General features: G+C 55.2%; 1 protein-coding gene across 3 annotated transcripts in view; it reads right to left on the bottom strand.

The window, feature by feature from the left end:
* adamts3 (ADAM metallopeptidase with thrombospondin type 1 motif, 3) overlaps positions 1–23279 on the bottom strand; it is a 298496-nt gene that overhangs the window by 3452 nt on the left and 271765 nt on the right. The window lies entirely within an intron of this gene.

The raw sequence follows: 23279 nt of genomic DNA, 5'->3' as shown, positions 1-23279 counted from the left end.
ATCCAGCTCCCTCCCTCCCTAGTAATTCAGCTCCCTCCCTCCCTAGTTATTCACCTCCCTCCCTCCCTCCCTAGTTATTCAGCTCCCTCCCTCCCTCCCTAGTTATTCAGCTCCCTCCCTCCCTCGTTATTCAGCTCCCTCCCTCCCTCCCTAGTTATTCAGCTCCCTCCCTCCCTAGTTACTCAGCTCCCTCCCTAGTTATTCAGCTCCTTCCCTCCCTCCTTCCCTCCCTAGTTATTCAGCTCCCTCCCTACCTCCCTAGTTACTCAACTATCTTCCTCCCTCCCTCCCCAATAGTTCATCTCCCTCTCTCCATCCCTAGTTATTCATATCCCTCTCTTGTTATTCAACTCCCTCCCTCCCTAGTTAGACAACTACCTCCCTAGTTATTAATATCCTTCCCTCCCTAGTTAGACAACTACCTCCCTAGTTATAAATATCCTTCCCTCACTAGTTATGCAACTACCTCCTGAGTTATTATTCTCTCTCCCTAGTTATACAACTCCCTTCCACCCGAGGTATTCATCTCACTCCCTCCCACCCTAGTTATTCATTCCCCTCCCTTCATAGTTATTCAACTCCTTCCCTGCCTAGTTATTTCACTCCCACCCCCGTTATTCGTCTCCCCCACTCCCTCGGTATTCATCATCTTCCTCCCTCCCTAGTTATTCATCTCTCTCCCACCCTAGTAGTTATTAATCTCCCTCCCTCCCTAGTAGTTATTAATCTCCCTCCCTAGTTATTCATCTCTCTCCCACCCTAGTAGTTATTAATCTAACCTCCCACCCTAGTAATTATTAATCTCCCTCCCACCCTAGTAGTTATTAATCTCCCTCCCAAGGTATTCAGCTCCCTCCCTCCCTCCCTCCATCCCTAGTTATTAATCTCCATCCCTCCCTAGTAGTTATTAATCTCCCTCCCTCCCTAGTTATTCATCTCTATCCCTCCCTAGTTATTCAGCTCCCTCACTCCCTCCCTAGTTATTCATCTCCCTCCCTAGTTATTATCTCCCTCCCTCCCTAGTTATTCATCTCTCTCCCACCCTAGTAGTTATTAATATCCCTCCCTAGTTATTCACCTCCCTCCCTCCTCCCTAGTTATTCACCTCCCCCCTCCTCCCTAGTTATTCAACTCCCTCCCTCCTCCCTAGTTATTCACCTCCCTCCCTCCTCCCTAGTTATTCACCTCCCTCCCTCCCTCCTCCCTAGTTATTCACCTCCCTCCCTTCTCCCTAGTTATTCAACTCCCTCCCTCCCAAGTTATTCAGCTCCTCCCTCCCTTCTCCCTAATTATTCAGCTCCCTCCCTCCTCCCTAGTTATTCACTTCCCGCCCTCCTCCCTAGTTAATCAACTCCCGCCCTCCTCCCTAGTTATTCAGCTCCCTCCCTCCCTCCCTAGTTATTCAGCTCCCTCCCTCCCTAGTAATTCAGCTCCCTCCCTCCCTAGTTATTCACCTCCCTCCCTCCCTCCCTAGTTATTCAGCTCCCTCCCTCCTCGCTAGTTATTCAGCTCCCTCCCACCCTCCCTCGTTATTCATCTCTCCCCCTCCCTAGTTATTCAGCTCCCTCCCTCCCTCCCTAGTTATTCAGCTCCCTCCCTCCCTAGTTATTCAGCTCCCTCCCTCCCTCCCTAGTTACTCAGCTCCCTCCCTAGTTATTCAGCTCCCTCCCTCCCTCCTTCCCTCCCTAGTTATTCAGCTCCCTCCCTACCTCCCTAGTTACTCAACTATCTTCCTCCCTCCCTCCCCAATTGTTCATCTACCTCTCTCCCTCCCTAGTTATTCATATCCCTCTCTTGTTATTCAACTCCCTCCCTCCCTAGTTAGACAACTACCTCCCTAGTTATTAATATCCTTCCCTCCCTAGTTAGACAACTACCTCCCTAGTTATTCATATCCTTCCCTCACTAGTTATGCAACTACCTCCTGAGTTATTATTCTCTCTCCCTAGTTATACAACTCCCTTCCACCAGAGGTATTCATCTCACTCCCTCCCACCCTAGTTATTCATTCCCCTCCCTTCAAAGTTATTCAACTCCCTCCCTGCCTAGTTATTTCACTCCCACCCCCGTTATTCGTCTCCCCCACTCCCTCGGGATTCATCATCTTCCTCCCTCCCTAGTTATTCATCTCTCTCCCACCCTAGTAGTTATTAATCTCCCTCCCACCCTAGTAGTTATTAATCTCCCTCCCACCCTAGTAGTTATTAATCTCCCTCCCAAGGCATTCAGCTCCCTCCCTCCCTCCCTCCCTCCCTAGTTATTAATCTCCCTCCCTCCCTAGTAGTTATTAATCTCCCTCCCTCCCTAGTTATTAATCTCTATCCCTCCCTAGTAGTTATTAATCTCCCTCCCTAGTTATTCAGCTCCTTCACTCCCTCCCTAGTTATTCACCTCCCTCCCTCCCTCCCTAGTTATTCAGCTCTCTCCCTCCCTCCCTAGTTATTCAGCTCCCTCCCACCCTCCCTCGTTATTCATCTCTCCCCCTCCCTAGTTATTCAGCTCCCTCCCTCCCTCCCTAGTTATTCAGCTCCCTCCCTCCCTAGTTATTCAGCTCCCTCCCTCCCTCCCTAGTTACTCAGCTCCCTCCCTAGTTATTCAGCTCCCTCCCTCCCTCCTTCCCTCCCTAGTTAATCGGCTCCCTCCCTACCTCCCTAGTTACGCAACTATCTTCCTCCCTCCCTCCCCAATTGTTCATCTACCTCTCTCCCTCCCTAGTTATTCATATCCCTCTCTTGTTATTCAACTCCCTCCCTCCCTAGTTAGACAACTAGCTCCCTAGTTATTAATATCCTTCCCTCACTAGTTATGCAACTACCTCCTGAGTTATTATTCTCTCTCCCTAGTTATACAACTCCCTTCCACCAGAGGTATTCATCTCACTCCCTCCCACCCTAGTTATTCATCCCCCTCCCTTCATAGTTATTCAACTCCCTCCCTGCCTAGTTATTTCACTCCCACCCCCGTTATTCGTCTCCCCCACTCCCTCGGGATTCATCATCTTCCTCCCTCCCTAGTTATTCATCTCTCTCCCACCCTAGTAGTTATTAATCTCCCTCCCTCCCTAGTAGTTATTAATCTCCCTCCCTAGTTATTCATCTCTCTCCCACCCTAGTAGTTATTAATCTCCCTCCCACCCTAGTAGTTATTAATCTCCCTCCCACCCTAGTAGTTATTAATCTCCCTCCCAAGGTATTCAGCTCCCTCCCTCCCTCCCTCCCTCCCTAGTTATTAATCTCCCTCCCTCCCTAGTAGTTATTAATCTCCCTCCCTCCCTAGTTATTCATCTCTATCCCTCCCTAGTAGTTATTAATCTCCCTCCCTAGTTATTCAGCTCCCTCACTCCCTCCCTAGTTATTCATCTCCCTCCCTAGTTATTATCTCCCTCCCTCCCTAGTTATTCATCTCTCTCCCACCCTAGTAGTTATTAATATCCCTCCCTAGTTATTCACCTCCCTCCCTCCTCCCTAGTTATTCACCTCCCCCTTCCTCCCTAGTTATTCAACTCCCTCCCTCCTCCCTAGTTATTCACCTCCCTCCCTCCTCCCTAGTTATTCAGCTCTCTCCCTCCCAAGTTATTCAGCTCCCTCCCTCCCTCCCTCGTTATTCAGCTCCCTCCCTCCCTCCCTCCCTCCCTCCCTAGTTATTTAACTCCCACCCTCCCTAGTTATTCAGCTCTCTCTCCCTCCCTAGTTATTCATATCCCTCCGTAGTTACTCAACTCCCTCCCTCCCTCCCTCCCTCCCTAGTTATTCAACTCCCTCCCTCCCTAGTTTGACAACTACCTCCCGAGTTATTAATATCCATCCCTCCCAAGTTATTATTCTCCCTCCCTAGTTATACAACTCCCTCCCTTCCTAGTTATTCAACTCACTCCCTGCCTAGATATTGAACTCCCACCCCCGTTATTTGTTATTGAACTCATCCCTCCCTCCTCCCTCGATATTCAGCTCCCTCCCTCCCTCGTTATTCAGCTCCCTCCCTCCCTCACTCTCTCCCTTGTTATTCAGCTCCCTCCCTCCCTTGTTATTCAGCTCCCTCCCTCGTTATTCAGCTCCCTCCCTCTCTCACTCCATCCCTAGTTATTCAGCTCCCTCCCTCCCTAGTTATTCAGCTCCCTCCATCCCTCCCTCCCTCCCTCGTTATTCAGCTCCCTCCCCCTCACTCCCTCTCTAGTTATTCAGCTCCCTCCCTCCCTCGTTATTCAGCTCCCTCCCTCCCTCGTTATTCAGCTCCCTCCCTCCCTAGTTATTCAGCTCCCTCCCCCATCCCTCCCTCCCTCGTTATTCAGCTCACTCCTCTCCCTCCATCGTTATTCAGCTCTCTCCCTCCCTAGTTATTCAGCTCCCTCCCTCCATCCCTCCCTCCCTCCCTCGTTATTCAGCTCCCTCACTCCCTCCCCTAGTTATTCAGCTCCCTCCCTCCCTAGTTATTCAGCTCCCCCCCTCCCTCGTTATTCAGCTCCCTTCCTCCCTCATTATTCAGCTCCCTCCCTCCCTCATTATTCAGCTCCCTCCATTCCTCGTTATTCAGCTCCATCCCTCCCTCACTAGTTATTCAGCTCCCTCCCTCCCTCCCTCCCTCCCTCCCTAGTTAGACAACTACCTCCCAAGTTATTATTCTCCCTCCCTAGTTATACAACTCCCTCCCTTCCTAGTTATTCAACTCACTCCCTGCCTAGATATTGAACTCCCACCCCCGTTATTTGTTATTGAACTCCTCCCTCCCTCCTCCCTAGATATTCAGCTGCCTCCCTCCCTCGTTATTCAGCTCCCTCCCTCCCTCACTCCCTCCCTTGTTATTCAGCTCCCTCCCTCCCTTGTTATTCATCTCCCTCCCTCGTTATTCAGCTCCCTCCCACCCTCCCTCCCTCCTTCCCTCCCTCCCTCGTTATTCAGCTCCCTCCCTCCATCCCTCCCTCCCTCCCTCGTTATTCAGCTCCCTCCCCCCTCACTCCCTCTCTAGTTATTCAGCTCCCTCCCTCCCTCGTTATTCAGCACCCTCCCTCCCTCGTTATTCAGCTCCCTCCCTCCCTCCCTCGTTATTCAGCTCCCTCCCACCCTAGTTATTCAGCTCCCTCCCACCCTCCCTCCCTCCTTCCCTCCCTCCCTCGTTATTCAGCTCCCTCCCTCCATCCCTCCCTCCCTCCCTCGTTATTCAGCTCCCTCCCCCCTCACTCCCTCTCTAGTTATTCAGCTCCCTCCCTCCCTAGTTATTCAGCTCCCTCCATCCCTCCCTCCCTCCCTCGTTATTCAGCTCCCTCCCCCTCACTCCCTCTCTAGTTATTCAGCTCCCTCCCTCCCTCGTTATTCAGCTCCCTCCCTCCCTCGTTATTCAGCTCCCTCCCTCCCTAGTTATTCAGCTCCCTCCCCCATCCCTCCCTCCCTCGTTATTCAGCTCCCTCCCTCCCTCGTTATTCAGCTCACTCCTCTCCCTCCATCGTTATTCAGCTCCCTCCCTCCCTAGTTATTCAGCTCCCTCCCTCCATCCCTCCCTCCCTCCCTCGTTATTCAGCTCCCTCACTCCCTCCCTAGTTATTCAGCTCCCTCCCTCCCTAGTTATTCAGCTCCCCCCTCCCTCGTTATTCAGCTCCCTTCCTCCCTCATTATTCAGCTCCCTCCCTCCCTCATTATTCAGCTCCCTCCCTCCCTCGTTATTCAGCTCCATCCCTCCCTCACTAGTTATTCAGCTCCCTCCCTCCCTCCCTCCCTCCCTCCCTAGTTAGACAACTACCTCCCAAGTTATTATTCTCCCTCCCTAGTTATACAACTCCCTCCCTTCCTAGTTATTCAACTCACTCCCTGCCTAGATATTGAACTCCCACCCCCGTTATTTGTTATTGAACTCCTCCCTCCCTCCTCCCTAGATATTCAGCTGCCTCCCTCCCTCGTTATTCAGCTCCCTCCCTCCCTCACTCCCTCCCTTGTTATTCAGCTCCCTCCCTCCCTTGTTATTCATCTCCCTCCCTCGTTATTCAGCTCCCTCCCACCCTCCCTCCCTCATTCCCTCCCTCCCTCGTTATTCAGCTCCCTCCCTCCATCCCTCCCTCCCTCCCTCGTTATTCAGCTCCCTCCCCCTCACTCCCTCTCTAGTTATTCAGCTCCCTCCCTCCCTCGTTATTCAGCACCCTCCCTCCCTCGTTATTCAGCTCCCTCCCTCCCTCCCTCGTTATTCAGCTCCCTCCCACCCTAGTTATTCAGCTCCCTCCCTCCATCCCTCCCTCCCTCGTTATTCAGCTCCCTCCTCCCCTCGTTATTCAGCTCCCTCCCTCCCTCCTTCCCTCCCTCCCTCCCTCACTCGTTATTCAGCTCCCTCCCTCCCCTAGTTATTCAGCTCCCTCCCTCCATCCCTCCCTCCCTCCCTCCCTCGTTATTCATCTCCCTCACTCCCTCCCTCGTTATTCAGCTCCCTCCCTCCCTAGTTATTCAGCTCCCTCCCCTCGTTATTCAGCTCCCTCCCTCCCTCGTTATTCAGCTCCCTCCCTCCCTCCCTCGTTATTCAGCTCCCTCCCTCCCTAGTTATTCAGCTCCCTCCCTCCATCCCTCCCTCGTTATTCAGCTCCCTCCCTCCCTAGTTATTCAGCTCCCTCCCTCCATCCCTCCCTCCCTCCCTCCCTCGTTATTCATCTCCCTCACTCCCTCCCTAGTTATTCAGCTCCCTCCCTCCCTAGTTATTCAGCTCCCTCCCTCGTTATTCAGCTCCCTCCCTCCCTCGTTATTCAGCTCCCTCCCTCCCTCCCTCGTTATTCAGCTCCCTCCCTCCCCTAGTTATTCAGCTCCCTCCCTCCATCCCTCCCTCCCTCCCTCCATCCCTCCCTCCCTCCCTCCCTCCCTAGTTATTCAGCTCCCTCACTCCATCCCTCCCTCCCTCCCTCGTTATTCATCTCCCTCACTCCCTCCCTAGTTATTCAGCTCCCTCCCTCCATCCCTCCCTCCCTCCCTCGTTATTCAGCTCCCTCACTCCCTCCCCTAGTTATTCAGCTCCCTCCCTCCCTAGTTATTCAGCTCCCCCCCTCCCTCGTTATTCAGCTCCCTTCCTCCCTCATTATTCAGCTCCCTCCCTCCCTCGTTATTCAGCTCCCTCCATCCCTCGTTATTCAGCTCCATCCCTCCCTCACTAGTTATTCAGCTCCCTCCCTCCCTCCCTCCCTCCCTCCCTAGTTAGACAACTACCTCCCAAGTTATTATTCTCCCTCCCTAGTTATACAACTCCCTCCCTTCCTAGTTATTCAACTCACTCCCTGCCTAGATATTGAACTCCCACCCCCGTTATTTGTTATTGAACTCCTCCCTCCCTCCTCCCTAGATATTCAGCTGCCTCCCTCCCTCGTTATTCAGCTCCCTCCCTCCCTCACTCCCTCCCTTGTTATTCAGCTCCCTCCCTCCCTTGTTATTCATCTCCCTCCCTCGTTATTCAGCTCCCTCCCACCCTCCCTCCCTCCTTCCCTCCCTCCCTCGTTATTCAGCTCCCTCCCTCCATCCCTCCCTCCCTCCCTCGTTATTCAGCTCCCTCCCCCCTCACTCCCTCTCTAGTTATTCAGCTCCCTCCCTCCCTCGTTATTCAGCACCCTCCCTCCCTCGTTATTCAGCTCCCTCCCTCCCTCCCTCGTTATTCAGCTCCCTCCCACCCTAGTTATTCAGCTCCCTCCCACCCTCCCTCCCTCCTTCCCTCCCTCCCTCGTTATTCAGCTCCCTCCCTCCATCCCTCCCTCCCTCCCTCGTTATTCAGCTCCCTCCCCCCTCACTCCCTCTCTAGTTATTCAGCTCCCTCCCTCCCTAGTTATTCAGCTCCCTCCATCCCTCCCTCCCTCCCTCGTTATTCAGCTCCCTCCCCTCACTCCCTCTGTAGTTATTCAGCTCCCTCCCTCCCTCGTTATTCAGCTCCCTCCCTCCCTCGTTATTCAGCTCCCTCCCTCCCTAGTTATTCAGCTCCCTCCCCCATCCCTCCCTCCCTCGTTATTCAGCTCCCTCCCTCCCCTCGTTATTCAGCTCACTCCTCTCCCTCCATCGTTATTCAGCTCCCTCCCTCCCTAGTTATTCAGCTCCCTCCCTCCATCCCTCCCTCCCTCCCCTCGTTATTCAGCTCCCTCACTCCCTCCCTAGTTATTCAGCTCCCTCCCTCCCTAGTTATTCAGCTCCCCCCTCCCTCGTTATTCAGCTCCCTTCCTCCCTCATTATTCAGCTCCCTCCCTCCCTCATTATTCAGCTCCCTCCATCCCTCGTTATTCAGCTCCATCCCTCCCTCACTAGTTATTCAGCTCCCTCCCTCCCTCCCTCCCTCCCTCCCCTAGTTAGACAACTACCTCCCAAGTTATTATTCTCCCTCCCTAGTTATACAACTCCCTCCCTTCCCTAGTTATTCAACTCACTCCCCTGCCTAGATATTCGAACTCCCACCCCCGTTATTTGTTGTTGAACTCCTCCCTCCCTCCTCCCTAGATATTCAGCTGCCTCCCTCCCTCGTTATTCAGCTCCCTCCCTCCCTCACTCCCTCCTTGTTATTCAGCTCCCTCCCTCCTTGTTATTCATCTCCCTCCCTCGTTATTCAGCTCCCCTCCCACCCTCCCTCCCTCATTCCCTCCCTCCCTCGTTATTCAGCTCCCTCCCTCCATCCCTCCCTCCCTCCCTCGTTATTCAGCTCCCTCCCCCTCACTCCCTCTCTAGTTATTCAGCTCCCTCCCTCCCTCGTTATTCAGCACCCTCCCTCCCTCGTTATTCAGCTCCCTCCCTCCCTCCCTCGTTATTCAGCTCCCTCCCTCCCCTAGTTATTCAGCTCCCTCCCTCCATCCCTCCCTCCCTCGTTATTCAGCTCCCTCCTCCCTCGTTATTCAGCTCCCTCCCTCCCTCCTTCCCTCCCTCCCTCCCTCACTCGTTATTCAGCTCCCTCCCTCCCTAGTTATTCAGCTCCCTCCCTCCATCCCTCCCTCCCTCCCTCCCTCGTTATTCATCTCCCTCACTCCCTCCCTCGTTATTCAGCTCCCTCCCTCCCTAGTTATTCAGCTCCCTCCCTCGTTATTCAGCTCCCTCCCTCCCTCGTTATTCAGCTCCCTCCCTCCCTCCCTCGTTATTCAGCTCCCTCCCTCCCTAGTTATTCAGCTCCCTCCCTCCATCCCTCCCTCGTTATTCAGCTCCCTCCCTCCCTAGTTATTCAGCTCCCTCCCTCCATCCCTCCCTCCCTCCCTCCCTCGTTATTCATCTCCCTCACTCCCTCCCCTAGTTATTCAGCTCCCTCCCTCCCTAGTTATTCAGCTCCCTCCCTCGTTATTCAGCTCCCTCCCTCCCTCGTTATTCAGCTCCCTCCCTCCCTCCCTCGTTATTCAGCTCCCTCCCTCCCTAGTTATTCAGCTCCCTCCCTCCATCCCTCCCTCCCTCCCTCCATCCCTCCCTCCCTCCCTCCCTCGTTATTCAGCTCCCTCCCTCCCTAGTTATTCAGCTCCCTCACTCCATCCCTCCCTCCCTCCCTCGTTATTCATCTCCCTCACTCCCTCCCTAGTTATTCAGCTCCCTCCCTCCCTCATTATTCAGCTCCCTCCCTTCCTCATTATTCAGCTCCCTCCCTCCCTAGTTATTCACCTCCCTCTCTCCCTCCCTAGTATACAGCTCCCTCCTTCCCTCCGTAGTTATTCACCTCCCTCCCAAGTTATTCAGCTCCCTCCCTCCCTAGATATTCAGCTCCCTCCCTCCCTAGTTATTCAGCTCCCTCCCTCCCTCCCTCCTCCTCCCTCCCTCCCTCCCTCCCTCCCTCCCTCGTTATTCAGCTCCCTCACACCCTCCCTAGTTATTCAGCTCCCTCCCTCCCTAGTTATTCAGCTCCCTCCCTCCCTCGTTATTCAGCTCCCGCCCTCCCTCATTATTCAGCTCCCTCCCTCCTTCCCTCCCCTAGTTATTCAGCTCCCTCCCTCCCTCCCTCCCTCGTTATTCAGCTCCCTCCCTCCCTCTTTATTCAGCTCCCTCCCTCCCTCCCTCGTTATTCAGCTCCCTCCCTCCCTCCCCTAGTTATTCAGCTCCCTCCCTCCCTCCCTAGTTACTCAGCTCCCTCCCTCCCTCGTTATTCAGCTCCCTCCCTCCCTCGTTATTCAGCTCCCTCCCTCTCTCCCTAGTTACTCATCTCCCTCCCTCCCTCCCTAGTTACTCAGCTCCCTCCCTCCCTAGTTATTCAGCTCCCTCCCTCCCTCCCTAGTTATTCATCTCCCTCCTTAGTTACTCAGCTCCCTCCCTCCCTCCCTAGTTATTCAGCTCCCTCCTCCCTCCCTCCCTCCCTCCCTCCCTAATTATTCAGCTCCCTCCTTAGTTACTCAGATCCCTCCCTCCCTCCCTAGTTATTCAGCTCCCTCCCTCCCAAGTTATTCAGCTCCCTCCCTCCCTCGTTATTCAGCTCTCTCCCTCCCTCGTTATTCAGCTCCCTCCCTCCCTCATTATTCACCTCCCTCCCAAGTTATTCAGCTCCCTCCCTCCCTAGATATTCAGCTCCCTCCCTCCCTCGTTATTCAGCTCTCTCCCTCCCTCGTTATTCAGCTCCCTCCCTCATTATTCAGCTCCCTCCCTCCCTCATTATTCAGCTCCCTCCCTCCCTCGTTATTCAGCTCCATCCCTCCCTCCCTAGTTATTCACCTCCCTCTCTCCCTCCCTAGTTTACAGCTCCCTCCTTCCCTCCGTAGTTATTCAGCTCCCTCCCAAGTTATTCAGCTCCCTCCCTCCCTAGATATTCAGCTCCCTCCCTCCCTAGTTATTCAGCTCTCTCCCTCCCTCCCTCCCTCCTCCCTCCCTCCCTCCCTCCCTCCCTCCCTCCCTCCCTCCCTCCTCCCTCCCTCCCTCCCTCGTTATTCGGCTCCCTCACTCCCTCCCTAGTTATTCAGCTCCCTCCCTCCCTAGTTATTCAGCTAACTCCCTCCCTCGTTATTCAGCTCCCGCCCTCCCTCATTATTCAGCTCCCTTCCTCCCTCCCTCCCTCATTATTCATCTCCCTCCATCCCCTCGTTATTCAGCTCCCTCCCTCCCTCCCTCGTTATTCAGCTCCCTCCCACCCTCCCTCGTTATTCAGCTCCCTCCCTCCCTCCCTAGTTATTCAGCTCCCTCCCTCCCTCCTTCCCTAGTTATTCAGCTCCCTCCCTCCCTCCCTCGTTATTCAGCTCCCTCCCTCCCTCGTTATTCAGCTCCCTCCCTCCCTCGTTATTCAGCTCCCTCCCTCCCTAGTTATTCAGCTCCCTCCCTCCCTCCCCTAGTTACTCAGCTCCCCTCCTTCCCTCATTATTCAACTCCCTCCCTCCCTTGTTATTCAGCTCCCTCCCTCTCTCCCTAGTTACTCATCTCCCTCCCTCCCTCCCTAGTTACTCAGCTCCCCCCCCTCCCTAGTTATTCAGCTCCCTCCCTCCCTCCCTAGTTATTCATCTCCCTCCTTAGTTACTCAGCTCCCTCCCTCCCTCCCTAGTTATTCAGCTCCCTCCCTCCCTCCCTCCCTAATTATTCAGCTCCCTCCTTAGTTACTCAGATCCCTCCCTCCCTCCCTCGTTATTCAGCTCCCTCCCTCCCTCGTTATTCAGCTCCCTCCCTCCCTCCCTCGTTATTCAGCTCCCTCCCTCCCTCCCTCCCTAGTTATTCAGCTCCCTCCCTCCCTCCCTAGTTACTCAGCTCCCTCCCTCCCTCGTTATTCAGCTCCCTCCCTCCCTCGTTATTCAGCTCCCTCCCTCTCTCCCTAGTTACTCATCTCCCTCCCTCCCTCCCTAGTTACTCAGCTCCCTCCCTCCCTAGTTATTCAGCTCCCTCCCTCCCTCCCTAGTTATTCACTTCCCTCCTTAGTTACTCAGCTCCCTCCCTCCCCTCGTTATTCAGCTCCCTCCCTCCCTCCCTAATTATTCAGCTCCCTCCTTAGTTACTCAGATCCCTCCCTCCCTCCCTAGTTATTCAGCTCCCTCCCTCCCTCCCTAGTTATTCATCTCCCTCCTTAGTTACTCAGCTCCCTCCCTCCCTCCCTAGTTATTCAGCTCCCTCCCTCCCTCCCTAATTATTCAGCTCCCTCCTTAGTTACTCAGATCCCTCCCTCCCTCCCTAGTTATTCAGCCATCCCTCCCTCCCTAGTTATTCAGCTCCCTCCCTCCCTAGTTAGTCAGCTCCCTCCCTCCCTAGTTATTCAACTCTCTCCCTCCCTCGTTATTCAGCTCCCTCCCTCCCTCTTTATTCAGCTCCCTCCCTCCCTCCCTCGTTATTCAGCTCCCTCCCTCCCTCCCTAGTTATTCAGCTCCCTCCCTCCCTCCCTAGTTACTCAGCTCCCTCCCTCCCTCGTTATTCAGCTCCCTCCCTCCCTCGTTATTCAGCTCCCTCCCTCTCTCCCTAGTTACTCATCTCCCTCCCTCCCTCCCCTAGTTACTCAGCTCCCTCCCTCCCTAGTTATTCAGCTCCCTCCCTCCCTCCCTCCCTCCCTAATTATTCAGCTCCCTCCTTAGTTACTCAGATCCCTCCCTCCCTCCCTAGTTATTCAGCTCCCTCCCTCCCAAGTTATTCAGCTCCCTCCCTCCCTCGTTATTCAGCTCACTCCCTCCCTCGTTATTCAGCTCCCTCCCTCCCTCATTATTCACCTCCCTCCCAAGTTATTCAGCTCCCTCCCTCCCTAGATATTCAGCTCCCTCCCTCCCTCGTTATTCAGCTCTCTCCCTCCCTCGTTATTCAGCTCCCTCCCTCCCTCATTATTCAGCTCCCTCCCTCCCTCATTATTCAGCTCCCTCCCTCCCTCGTTATTCAGCTCCATCCCTCCCTCCCTAGTTATTCACCTCCCTCTCTCCCTCCCTAGTTTACAGCTCCCTCCTTCCCTCCGTAGTTATTCAGCTCCCTCCCAAGTTATTCAGCTCCCTCCCTCCCTAGATATTCAGCTCCCTCCCTCCCTAGTTATTCAGCTCTCTCCTCCCTCCCTCCTCCTCCCTCCTCTCCCTCCCTCCCTCCCTCCTCCTCCCTCCCTCCCTCGTTATTCAGCTCCCTCACTCCCTCCCTAGTTATTCAGCTCCCTCCCTCCCTAGTTATTCAGCTAACTCCCTCCCTCGTTATTCAGCTCCCGCCCTCCCTCATTATTCAGCTCCCTTCCTCCCTCCCTCCCTCATTATTCATCTCCCTCCATCCCTCGTTATTCAGCTCCCTCCCTCCCTCCCTCGTTATTCAGCTCCCTCCCTCCCTCCTCGTTATTCAGCTCCCTCCCTCCCTCGTTATTCAGCTCCCTCCCTCCCTCGTTATTCAGCTCCCTCCCTCCCTAGTTATTCAGCTCCCTCCCTCCCTCCCTAGTTACTCAGCTCCCTCCTTCCTCATTATTCAACTCCCTCCCTCCTTGTTATTCAGCTCCCTCCCTCTCTCCCTAGTTACTCATCTCCCTCCCTCCCTCCCTAGTTACTCAGCTCCCCCCCTCCCTAGTTATTCAGCTCCCTCCCTCCCTCCCTAGTTATTCATCTCCCTCCTTAGTTACTCAGCTCCCTCCCTCCCTCCCTCGTTATTCAGCTCCCTCCCTCCCTCCCTCGTTATTCAGCTCCCTCCCTCCCTCCCTAGTTATTCAGCTCCCTCCCTCCCTCCCTAGTTACTCAGCTCCCTCCCTCCCTCGTTATTCAGCTCCCTCCCTCCCTCGTTATTCAGCTCCCTCCCTCTCTCCCTAGTTACTCATCTCCCTCCCTCCCTCCCTAGTTACTCAGCTCCCTCCCTCCCTAGTTATTCAGCTCCCTCCCTCCCTCCCTAGTTATTCACTTCCCTCCTTAGTTACTCAGCTCCCTCCCTCCCTCGTTATTCAGCTCCCTCCCTCCCTCCCTAGTTATTCATCTCCCTCCTTAGTTACTCAGCTCCCTCCCTCCCTCCCTAGTTATTCAGCTCCCTCCCTCCCTCCCTCCCTAATTATTCAGCTCCCTCCTTAGTTACTCAGATCCCTCCCTCCCTCCCTAGTTATTCAGCCATCCCTCCCTCCCCTAGTTATTCAGCTCCCTCCCTCCCCTAGTTAGTAAGCTCCCTCCCTCCCTAGTTATTCAACTCTCTCCCTCCCTAGTTATTCAGCTCCTCCTCCCTCCCTCCCTCCCTCCTCCCTCCCTCCTCCCTCCTCCCTCCTCCCTCCTCCCTCCCTCCCTCGTTATTCAGCTCCCTCCCTCCCTCCCTCCCTCGTTATTCAGCTCCCTCACTCCCTCCCTAGTTATTCAGCTCCCTCCCTCCCTAGTTATTCAGCTAACTCCCTCCCTCGTTATTCAGCTCCCGCCCTCCCTCATTATTCAGCTCCCTTCCTCCCTCCCTCCCTCATTATTCATCTCCCTCCATCCCCTCGTTATTCAGCTCCCTCCCTCCCTCCCTCGTTATTCAGCTCCCTCCCACCCTCCCTCGTTATTCAGCTCCCTCCCTCCCTCCCTAGTTATTCAGCTCCCTCCCTCCCTCCTTCCCTAGTTATTCAGCTCCCTCCCTCCCTCCCTCGTTATTCAGCTCCCTCCCTCCCTCGTTATTCAGCTCCCTCCCTCCCTCGTTATTCAGCTCCCTCCCTCCCTAGTTATTCAGCTCCCTCCCTCCCTCCCTAGTTACTCAGCTCCCTCCTTCCCTCATTATTCAACTCCCTCCCTCCCTTGTTATTCAGCTCCCTCCCTCTCTCCCTAGTTACTCATCTCCCTCCCTCCCTCCCTAGTTACTCAGCTCCCCCCCTCCCTAGTTATTCAGCTCCCTCCCTCCCTCCCCTAGTTATTCATCTCCCTCCTTAGTTACTCAGCTCCCTCCCTCCCTCCCTAGTTATTCAGCTCCCTCCCTCCCTCAATTATTCAGCTCCCTCCTTAGTTACTCAGATCCCTCCCTCCCTCCCTCGTTATTCAGCTCCCTCCCTCCCTCGTTATTCAGCTCCCTCCCTCCCTCCCTCGTTATTCAGCTCCCTCCCTCCCTCCCTCCCTAGTTATTCAGCTCCCTCCCTCCCTCCCTAGTTACTCAGCTCCCTCCCTCCCTCGTTATTCAGCTCCCTCCCTCCCTCGTTATTCAGCTCCCTCCCTCTCTCCCTAGTTACTCATCTCCCTCCCTCCCTCCCCTAGTTACTCAGCTCCCTCCCTCCCTAGTTATTCAGCTCCCTCCCTCCCTCCCTAGTTATTCACTTCCCTCCTTAGTTACTCAGCTCCCTCCCTCCCTCGTTATTCAGCTCCCTCCCTCCCTCCCTAATTATTCAGCTCCCTCCTTAGTTACTCAGATCCCTCCCTCCCTCCCTAGTTATTCAGCTCCCTCCCTCCCTTAGTTATTCATCTCCCTCCTTAGTTACTCAGCTCCCTCCCTCCCTCCCTAGTTATTCAGCTCCCTCCCTCCCTCCCTAATTATTCAGCTCCCTCCTTAGTTACTCAGATCCCTCCCTCCCTCCCTAGTTATTCAGCCATCCCTCCCTCCCCTAGTTATTCAGCTCCCTCCCTCCCTAGTTAGTCAGCTCCCTCCCTCCCCTAGTTATTCAACTCTCTCCCTCCCTCGTTATTCAGCTCCCTCCCTCCCTCTTTATTCAGCTCCCTCCCTCCCTCCCTCGTTATTCAGCTCCCTCCCTCCCTCCCTAGTTATTCAGCTCCCTCCCTCCCTCCCCTAGTTACTCAGCTCCCTCCCTCCCTCGTTATTCAGCTCCCTCCCTCCCTCGTTATTCAGCTCCCTCCCTCTCTCCCTAGTTACTCATCTCCCTCCCTCCCTCCCTAGTTACTCAGCTCCCTCCCTCCCTAGTTATTCAGCTCCCTCCCTCCCTCCCTCCCTCCCTAATTATTCAGCTCCCTCCTTAGTTACTCAGATCCCTCCCTCCCTCCCTAGTTATTCAGCTCCCTCCCTCCCAAGTTATTCAGCTCCCTCCCTCGTTATTCAGCTCTCTCCCTCCCTCGTTATTCAGCTCCCTCCCTCCCTCATTATTCACCTCCCTCCCAAGTTATTCAGCTCCCTCCCTCCCTAGATATTCAGCTCCCTCCCTCCCTCGTTATTCAGCTCTCTCCCTCCCTCGTTATTCAGCTCCCTCCCTCCCTCATTATTCAGCTCCCTCCCTCCCTCATTATTCAGCTCCCTCCCTCCCTCGTTATTCAGCTCCATCCCTCCCTCCCTAGTTATTCACCTCCCTCTCTCCCTCCCTAGTTTACAGCTCCCTCCTTCCCTCCGTAGTTATTCAGCTCCCTCCCAAGTTATTCAGCTCCCTCCCTCCCTAGATATTCAGCTCCCTCCCTCCCTAGTTATTCAGCTCTCTCCCTCCCTCCCTCCCTCCCTCCTCCCTCCCTCCTCCCTCCCTCCCTCCCTCCCTCCCTCCCTCCCTCGTTATTCAGCTCCCTCACTCCCTCCCCTAGTTATTCAGCTCCCTCCCTCCCTAGTTATTCAGCTAACTCCCTCCCTCGTTATTCAGCTCCCGCCCTCCCTCATTATTCAGCTCCCTTCCTCCCTCCCTCCCTCATTATTCATCTCCCTCCATCCCTCGTTATTCAGCTCCCTCCCTCCCTCCCTCGTTATTCAGCTCCCTCCCACCCTCCCTCGTTATTCAGCTCCCTCCCTCCCTCCCCTAGTTATTCAGCTCCCTCCCTCCCTCCTTCCCTAGTTATTCAGCTCCCTCCCTCCCTCCCTCGTTATTCAGCTCCCTCCCTCCCTCGTTATTCAGCTCCCTCCCTCCCTCGTTATTCAGCTCCCTCCCTCCCTAGTTATTCAGCTCCCTCCCTCCCTCCCTAGTTACTCAGCTCCCTCCTTCCCTCATTATTCAACTCCCTCCCTCCCTTGTTATTCAGCTCCCTCCCTCTCTCCCTAGTTACTCATCTCCCTCCCTCCCTCCCTAGTTACTCAGCTCCCCCCCCTCCCTAGTTATTCAGCTCCCTCCCTCCCTCCCTAGTTATTCATCTCCCTCCTTAGTTACTCAGCTCCCTCCCTCCCTCCCTCGTTATTCAGCTCCCTCCCTCCCTCCCTCGTTATTCAGCTCCCTCCCTCCCTCCCTAGTTATTCAGCTCCCTCCCTCCCTCCCTAGTTACTCAGCTCCCTCCCTCCCTCGTTATTCAGCTCCCTCCCTCCCTCGTTATTCAGCTCCCTCCCTCTCTCCCTAGTTACTCATCTCCCTCCCTCCCTCCCTAGTTACTCAGCTCCCTCCCTCCCTAGTTATTCAGCTCCCTCCCTCCCTCCCTAGTTATTCACTTCCCTCCTTAGTTACTCAGCTCCCTCCCTCCCTCGTTATTCAGCTCCCTCCCTCCCTCCCTAGTTATTCATCTCCCTCCTTAGTTACTCAGCTCCCTCCCTCCCTCCCCTAGTTATTCAGCTCCCTCCCTCCCTCCCTCCCTAATTATTCAGCTCCCTCCTTAGTTACTCAGATCCCTCCCTCCCTCCCTAGTTATTCAGCCATCCCTCCCTCCCTAGTTATTCAGCTCCCTCCCTCCCTAGTTAGTAAGCTCCCTCCCTCCCTAGTTATTCAACTCTCTCCCTCCCTAGTTATTCAGCTCCCTCCCTCCCTAGTTATTCAGCTCCCTCCTCCCTCCCTCCCTCCCTCCCTCCCTCCCTCCCTCCCTCCCTCCCTCCCTCCCTCCCTCGTTATTCAGCTCCCTCCCTCACTCCATCCCTAGTTATTCAGCTCCCTCCCTTCATCCCTCCCTCCCTACCTCGTTATTCAGCTCCCTCCCCCCTCACTCCCTCTCTAGTTATTCAGCTCCCTCCCTCCCTCCCTCGTTATTCAGCTCCCTCCCTCCCTAGTTATTCAGCTCCCTCCCTCCATCCCTCCCTCCCTCCCTCGTTATTCAGCTCCCTCCCTCACTCATTATTCAGCTCACTCCCTCCCTCGTTATTCAGCTCCCTCCCTCCCCTAGTTATTCAGGTCCCTCCATCCCTCCCTCCCTCCCTCGTTATTCAGCTCCCTCACTCCCTCCCTAGTTATTCAGCTCCCTCCCTCCCTAGTTATTCAGCTCCCTCCCTCCCTCGTTATTCAGCTCCCTCCATCACTCGTTATTCAGCTCCCACCCTCCCTCATTATTCAGCTCCCTCCCTCCCTCATTATTCAGCTCCCTCCCTCCCTCGTTATTCAGCTCCCTCCCTCCCTCCCTAGTTATCACCTCCCTCCCTCCCTCCCTAGTTACTCAGCTCCCTCCCTCCCTCCCTAGTTATCACCTCCCTCTCTCCCTCCCTAGTATACAGCTCCCTCCTTCCCTCCCTAGTTATTCACCTCTCTCCCAAGTTATTCAGCTCCCTCCCTCCCTAGTTATTCACCTCCCCTGCCAAGTTATTCAGCTCCCTCCCTCCCTCATTATTCAGCTCCCTCCCTCCCTCATTATTCAGCTCCCTCCCTCCCTCGTCATTCAGCTCCCTCCCTCCCTCCCTAGTTATCACCTCCCTCCCTCCCTCCCTAGTTACTCAGCTCCCTCCCTCCCTTCTTAGTTATCACCTCCCTCTCTCCCTCCCTAGTATACAGCTCCCTCCTTCCCTCCCTAGTTATTCACCTCCATCCCAAGTTATTCAGCTCCCTCCCTCCCTAGTTATTCAGCTCCCTCCCTCCCTAGTTATTCACCTCCCTCCCTCCCTCCCTCCTCCCTCCCTCCCTCCTCCTCCCTCCCTCCCTCCCTCCCTCGTTATTCAGCTCCCTCACTCCCTCCCTAGTTATTCAGCTCCCTCCCTCCCTAGTTATTCAGCTCCCGCCCTCCCTCATTATTCAGCTCCCTCCCTCCCTCCCTCATTATTCAGCTCCCTCCCTCCCTCGTTATTCAGCTCCATCCCTCCCTCCCTAGTTATTCACCTCCATCCCAAGTTATTCAGCTCCCTCCCTCCCTAGTTATTCAGCTCCCTCCCTCCCTAGTTATTCACCTCCCTCCCTCCTCCTCCCTTCCCTCCTCCCTCCCTCCCTCCCTCCCTCCCTCCCTCCCTCCCTCCCTCCCTCCCTCCTCCTCGTTATTCAGCTCCCTCACTCCCTCCCTAGTTATTCAGCTCCCTCCCTCCCTAGTTATTCAGCTCCCGCCCTCCCTCATTATTCAGCTCCCTCCCTCCCTCCCTCATTATTCAGCTCCCTCCCTCCCCTCGTTATTCAGCTCCATCCCTCCCTCCCTAGTTATTCAGCTCCCTCCCTCCCTCCCTAGTTACTCAGCTCCCTCCCTCCCTCCCTCCCTCCCTAGTTATTCCCCTCCCTCTCTCCCTCCCTAGTATACAGCTCCCTCCTTCCCTCCCTAGTTATTCACCTCCCACCCTCCCTCCCTAGTTATTGAGCTCCCTCCCTAGTTAATCACCTCCCTCCCAAGTTATTCAGCTCACTCCCTCCTTAGTTATTCATCTCCCACCCTCCCTCCCTAGTTATTGAGCTCCCTCCCTAGTTATTCAGCTCCCTCCCTCCCTAGTTATTCAGCACCCTCCCTCCCTAGTTATTCAGCTCCCTCCCTCCCTCCCTCATTATTCAGCTCCCTCCCTCCCTAGTTATTCACCTCCCTCCCTCATTATTCAGCTCCCTCCCTCCCTAGTTATTCACCTCCCTCCCAAGTTATTCAGCTCCCTCCCTCCCTAGTTATTCAGCTCTCTCCCTCCCCTAGTTATTGAGCTCCCTCCCCTAGTTATTCAGCTCCCTCCCTCCGCAGTTATTCAGCTCCCTCCCTCCATCCCTCCCTCCCTCCCTCGTTATTCAGCTCCCTCACTCCCTCCCCTAGTTATTCATCTCCCACCGTCCCTCCCTAGTTATTGAGCTCCCTCCCTAGTTATTCAGCTCCCTCCCTCCCCTAGTTATTCAGCTCCCTCCCTCCCTAGTTATTCAGCTCCCTCCCTCCCTCCCTCCCTCCTCCTCCCTCCTCCCTCCCTCCCTCCCTCCCTCCCTAGTTATTCAGCTCCCTCCCTCCCTCCCTCCCTCCCTCCCTCCCTCCCTCCCTCCCTCCCTCCCTCCCTCGTTATTCAGCTCCCTCCCTCCTTAGTTATTCACCTCCCTCCCAAGTTATTCAGCTCCCTCCCTCCCTAGTTATTCAGCTCTCTCCCTCCCTAGTTATTGAGCTCCCTCCCTAGTTATTCAGCTCCCTCCCTCCGCAGTTATTCAGCTCCCTCCCTCCCTAGTTATTCAGCTCCCTCCCTCCCTAGTTACTCAGCTCCCTCCCGCCCTCCCTCATTATTCAGCTCCCTCCCTCCCTCCCTCATTATTCAGCTCCCTCCCTCCCTCGTTATTCAGCTCCATCCCTCCCTCCCTAGTTATTCAGCTCCCTCCCTCCCTCCCTCCCTCCCTAGTTACTCAGCTCCCTCCCTCCCTCCCTCCCTAGTTATTCCCCTCCCTCTCTCCCTCCCTAGTATACAGCTCCCTCCTTCCCTCCCTAGTTATTCAGCTCCCACCCTCCCTCCCTAGTTATTGAGCTCCCTCCCTAGTTATTCACCTCCCTCCCAAGTTATTCAGCTCCCTCCCTCCCTAGTTATTCATCTCCCACCCTCCCTCCCTAGTTATTGAGCTCCCTCCCTAGTTATTCAGCTCCCTCCCTCCCTAGTTATTCAGCACCCTCCCTCTCTAGTTATTCAGCTCCCTCCCTCCCTCATTATTCAGCTCCCTCCCTCCCTAGTTATTCACCTCCCTCCCAAGTTATTCAGCTCACTCCCTCCCTAGTTATTCAGCTCTCTCCCTCCCTAGTTATTGAGCTCCCTCCCTAGTTATTCAGCTCCCTCCCTCCGCAGTTATTCAGCTCCCTCCCTCCATCCCTCCCGCCCTCGTTATTCAGCTCCCTCACTCCCTCCCTAGTTATTCAGCTCCCTCCCTCCCTAGTTATTCAGCTCCCTCCCTTGTTATTCAGCTCCCTCCCTCCCTAGTTATTCATCTCCCACCCTCCCTCCCTAGTTATTGAGCTCCCTCCCTAGTTATTCAGCTCCCTCCCTCCCTAGTTATTCAGCTCCCTCCCTCCCTAGTTATTCAGCTCCCTCCCTCCCTAGTTATTCAGCTCCCTCCCTCCCTCCCTCATTATTCAGCTCCCTCCCTCCTTAGTTATTCACCTCCCTCCCAAGTTATTCAGCTCCCTCCCTCCCTAGTTATTCAGCTCTCTCCCTCCCTAGTTATTCAGCTCCCTCCCTCCGCAGTTATTCAGCTCCCTCCCTCCCTAGTTATTCAGCTCCCTCCCTCCCTAGTTACTCAGCTCCCTCCCTCCCTCCCTCATTATTCAGCTCCCTCCCTCCCTCCCTAGTTATTCAGCTCCCTCCCTCCCTTCCTCGTTATTCAGCTCCCTCCCTCCCTCCCTCGTTATTCAGCTCCCTCCCTCCCTCCCTAGTTATTCAGCTCCCTCCCTCCGCAGTTATTCAGCTCCCTCCCTCCTTAGTTATTCAGCTCCCTCCCTCCCTAGTTACTCAGCTCCCTCCCTCCCTCCCTCATTATTCAGCTCCCTCCCTCCCTCCCTAGTTATTCAGCTCCCTCCCTCCCTTCCTCGTTATTCAGCTCCCTCCCTCCCTCCCTCGTTATTCAGCTCCCTCCCTCCCTCCCTCGTTATTCAGCTCCCTCCCTCCCTCCCTAGTTATTTAGCTCCCTCCCTCCCTTCTTCCCTAGTTATTCAGCTCCCTCCCTCCCTCGTTATTCAGCTCCCTCCCTCCCTCGTTATTCAGCTCCCTCCCTTCCTCCCTCGTTATTCAGCTCCCTCCCTCCCTCCCTAGTTATTCAGCTCCCTCCCTCCCTCCCTAGTTACTCAGCTCCCTCCCTCCCTCCCTCGTTATTCAGCTCCCTCCCTCCCTCCCTCGTTATTCAGCTCCCTCCCTCCCTAGTTACTCATCTCCCTCCCTCCCTCCCTAGTTACTCAGCTCCCTCCCTCCCTAGTTATTCAGCTCCCTCCCTCCCTCCCTAGTTATTCATCTCCCTCCTTAGTTACTCAGCTCCCTCCCTCCCTCCGTAGTTATTCAGCTCCCTCCCTCCCTCCGTAATTATTCATCTCCCTCCTTAGTTACTCAGATCCCTCCCTCCCTCCCTAGTTATTCAGCCATCCCTCCCTCCCTAGTTATTCATCTCCCTCCCTCCCTGGTTAGTCAGCTCCCTCCCTCCCTAGTTATTCCGCTCCCTCCCTCCCTAGTTATTCAGCTCCCTCCTCCTCCCTCCCTCCCTCCCTCCTCCTCCCTCCTCCCTCCCTCCCTCCCTCCTCCCTCCCTCCCTCCCTCCCTCCCTCCCTCCCTTCCTAGTTATTCAACTCCCTCCCTCCCTAGTTATTCAGCTCTCTCTCCATCCCTAGTTATTCATATCCCTTCGTAGTTACTCAACTATCTTCCTCCCTCCCTCCCCAATTGTTCATCTACCCCTCTCCTTCCCTAGTTATTCATATCCATCTCTTGTTATTCAACTCCCTCCCTCCCTAGTTAGACAACTATCTCCCTAGTTATAAATATCCTTCCCTCACTAGTTATGCAACTACCTCCCGAGTTATTATTCTCCCTCTCTAGTTATACAACTCCCTTCCACCCTAGGTATTCATCTCACTCCCTTCCTCCCTAGTTATTCAAATCCCTAGTTGTTCGTCTCCCGCGCTCCCACCCTTGTTATTGATCCAACTCCCTCCCTCCCTCACTCCATCCCTAGTTATTCAGCTCCCTCCCTCCCTAGTTATTCAGCTCCCTCCCTCCATCCCTCCCTCCCTACCTCGTTATTGAGCTCCCTCCCCCCTCACTCCCTCTCTAGTTATTCAGCTCTCTCCCTCCCTCGTTTGTCAGCTCCCTCCCTCCCTCCCTCGTTATTCAGCTCCCTCCCTCCCTCGTTATTCAGCTCCCTCCCTCCCTCGTTATTGAGCTCCCTCCCTCCCTCGTTATTCAGCTCCCTCCCTCCCTAGTTATTCAGCTCCCTCCCTCCATCCCTCCGTCCCTCCATCGTTATTCAGCTCCCTCACTCCCTCCCTAGTTATTCAGCTCCCTCCCTCCCTAGTTATTCAGCTCCCTCCCTCCCTCGTTATTCAGCTCTCTCCCTCCCTCGTTATTCAGCTCCCTCCCTCCCTCGTTATTCAGCTCCATCCCTCCCTCCCTAGTTATTCAGCTCCCTCCCTCCCTCCCTCCCAAGTTATTCAGCTCCCTCCCTCCCTAGTTATTCAGCTCCCTCCCTCCTCCCTCCCTCCCTCCCTCCCTCCCTCCCTCCCTCGTTATTCAGCTCCCTCACTCCCTCCCTAGTTATTCAGCTCCCTCCCTCCCTAGTTATTCAGCTCCCGCCCTCCCTCATTATTCAGCTCCCTCCCTCCCTCCCTCATTATTCTGCTCCCTCCCTCCCCTCGTTATTCAGCTCCATCCCATCCCTCCCTAGTTATTCAGCTCCCTCCCTCCCTCCCTCGTTACTCAGCTCCCTCCCTCAATCCCTCCCTCCCTAGTTATTTACCTCCCTCTCTCCCTCCCTAGTATACAGCTCCCTCCTTCCCTCCCTAGTTATTCACC

Source organism: Salmo salar, chromosome ssa15, assembly GCF_905237065.1.
Source record: "Salmo salar chromosome ssa15, Ssal_v3.1, whole genome shotgun sequence".
NCBI lineage: Eukaryota > Metazoa > Chordata > Actinopteri > Salmoniformes > Salmonidae > Salmo > Salmo salar.
Note: the sequence above shows the minus strand (reverse complement) of the source record. Positions and strands in the feature narration are given on the sequence as shown.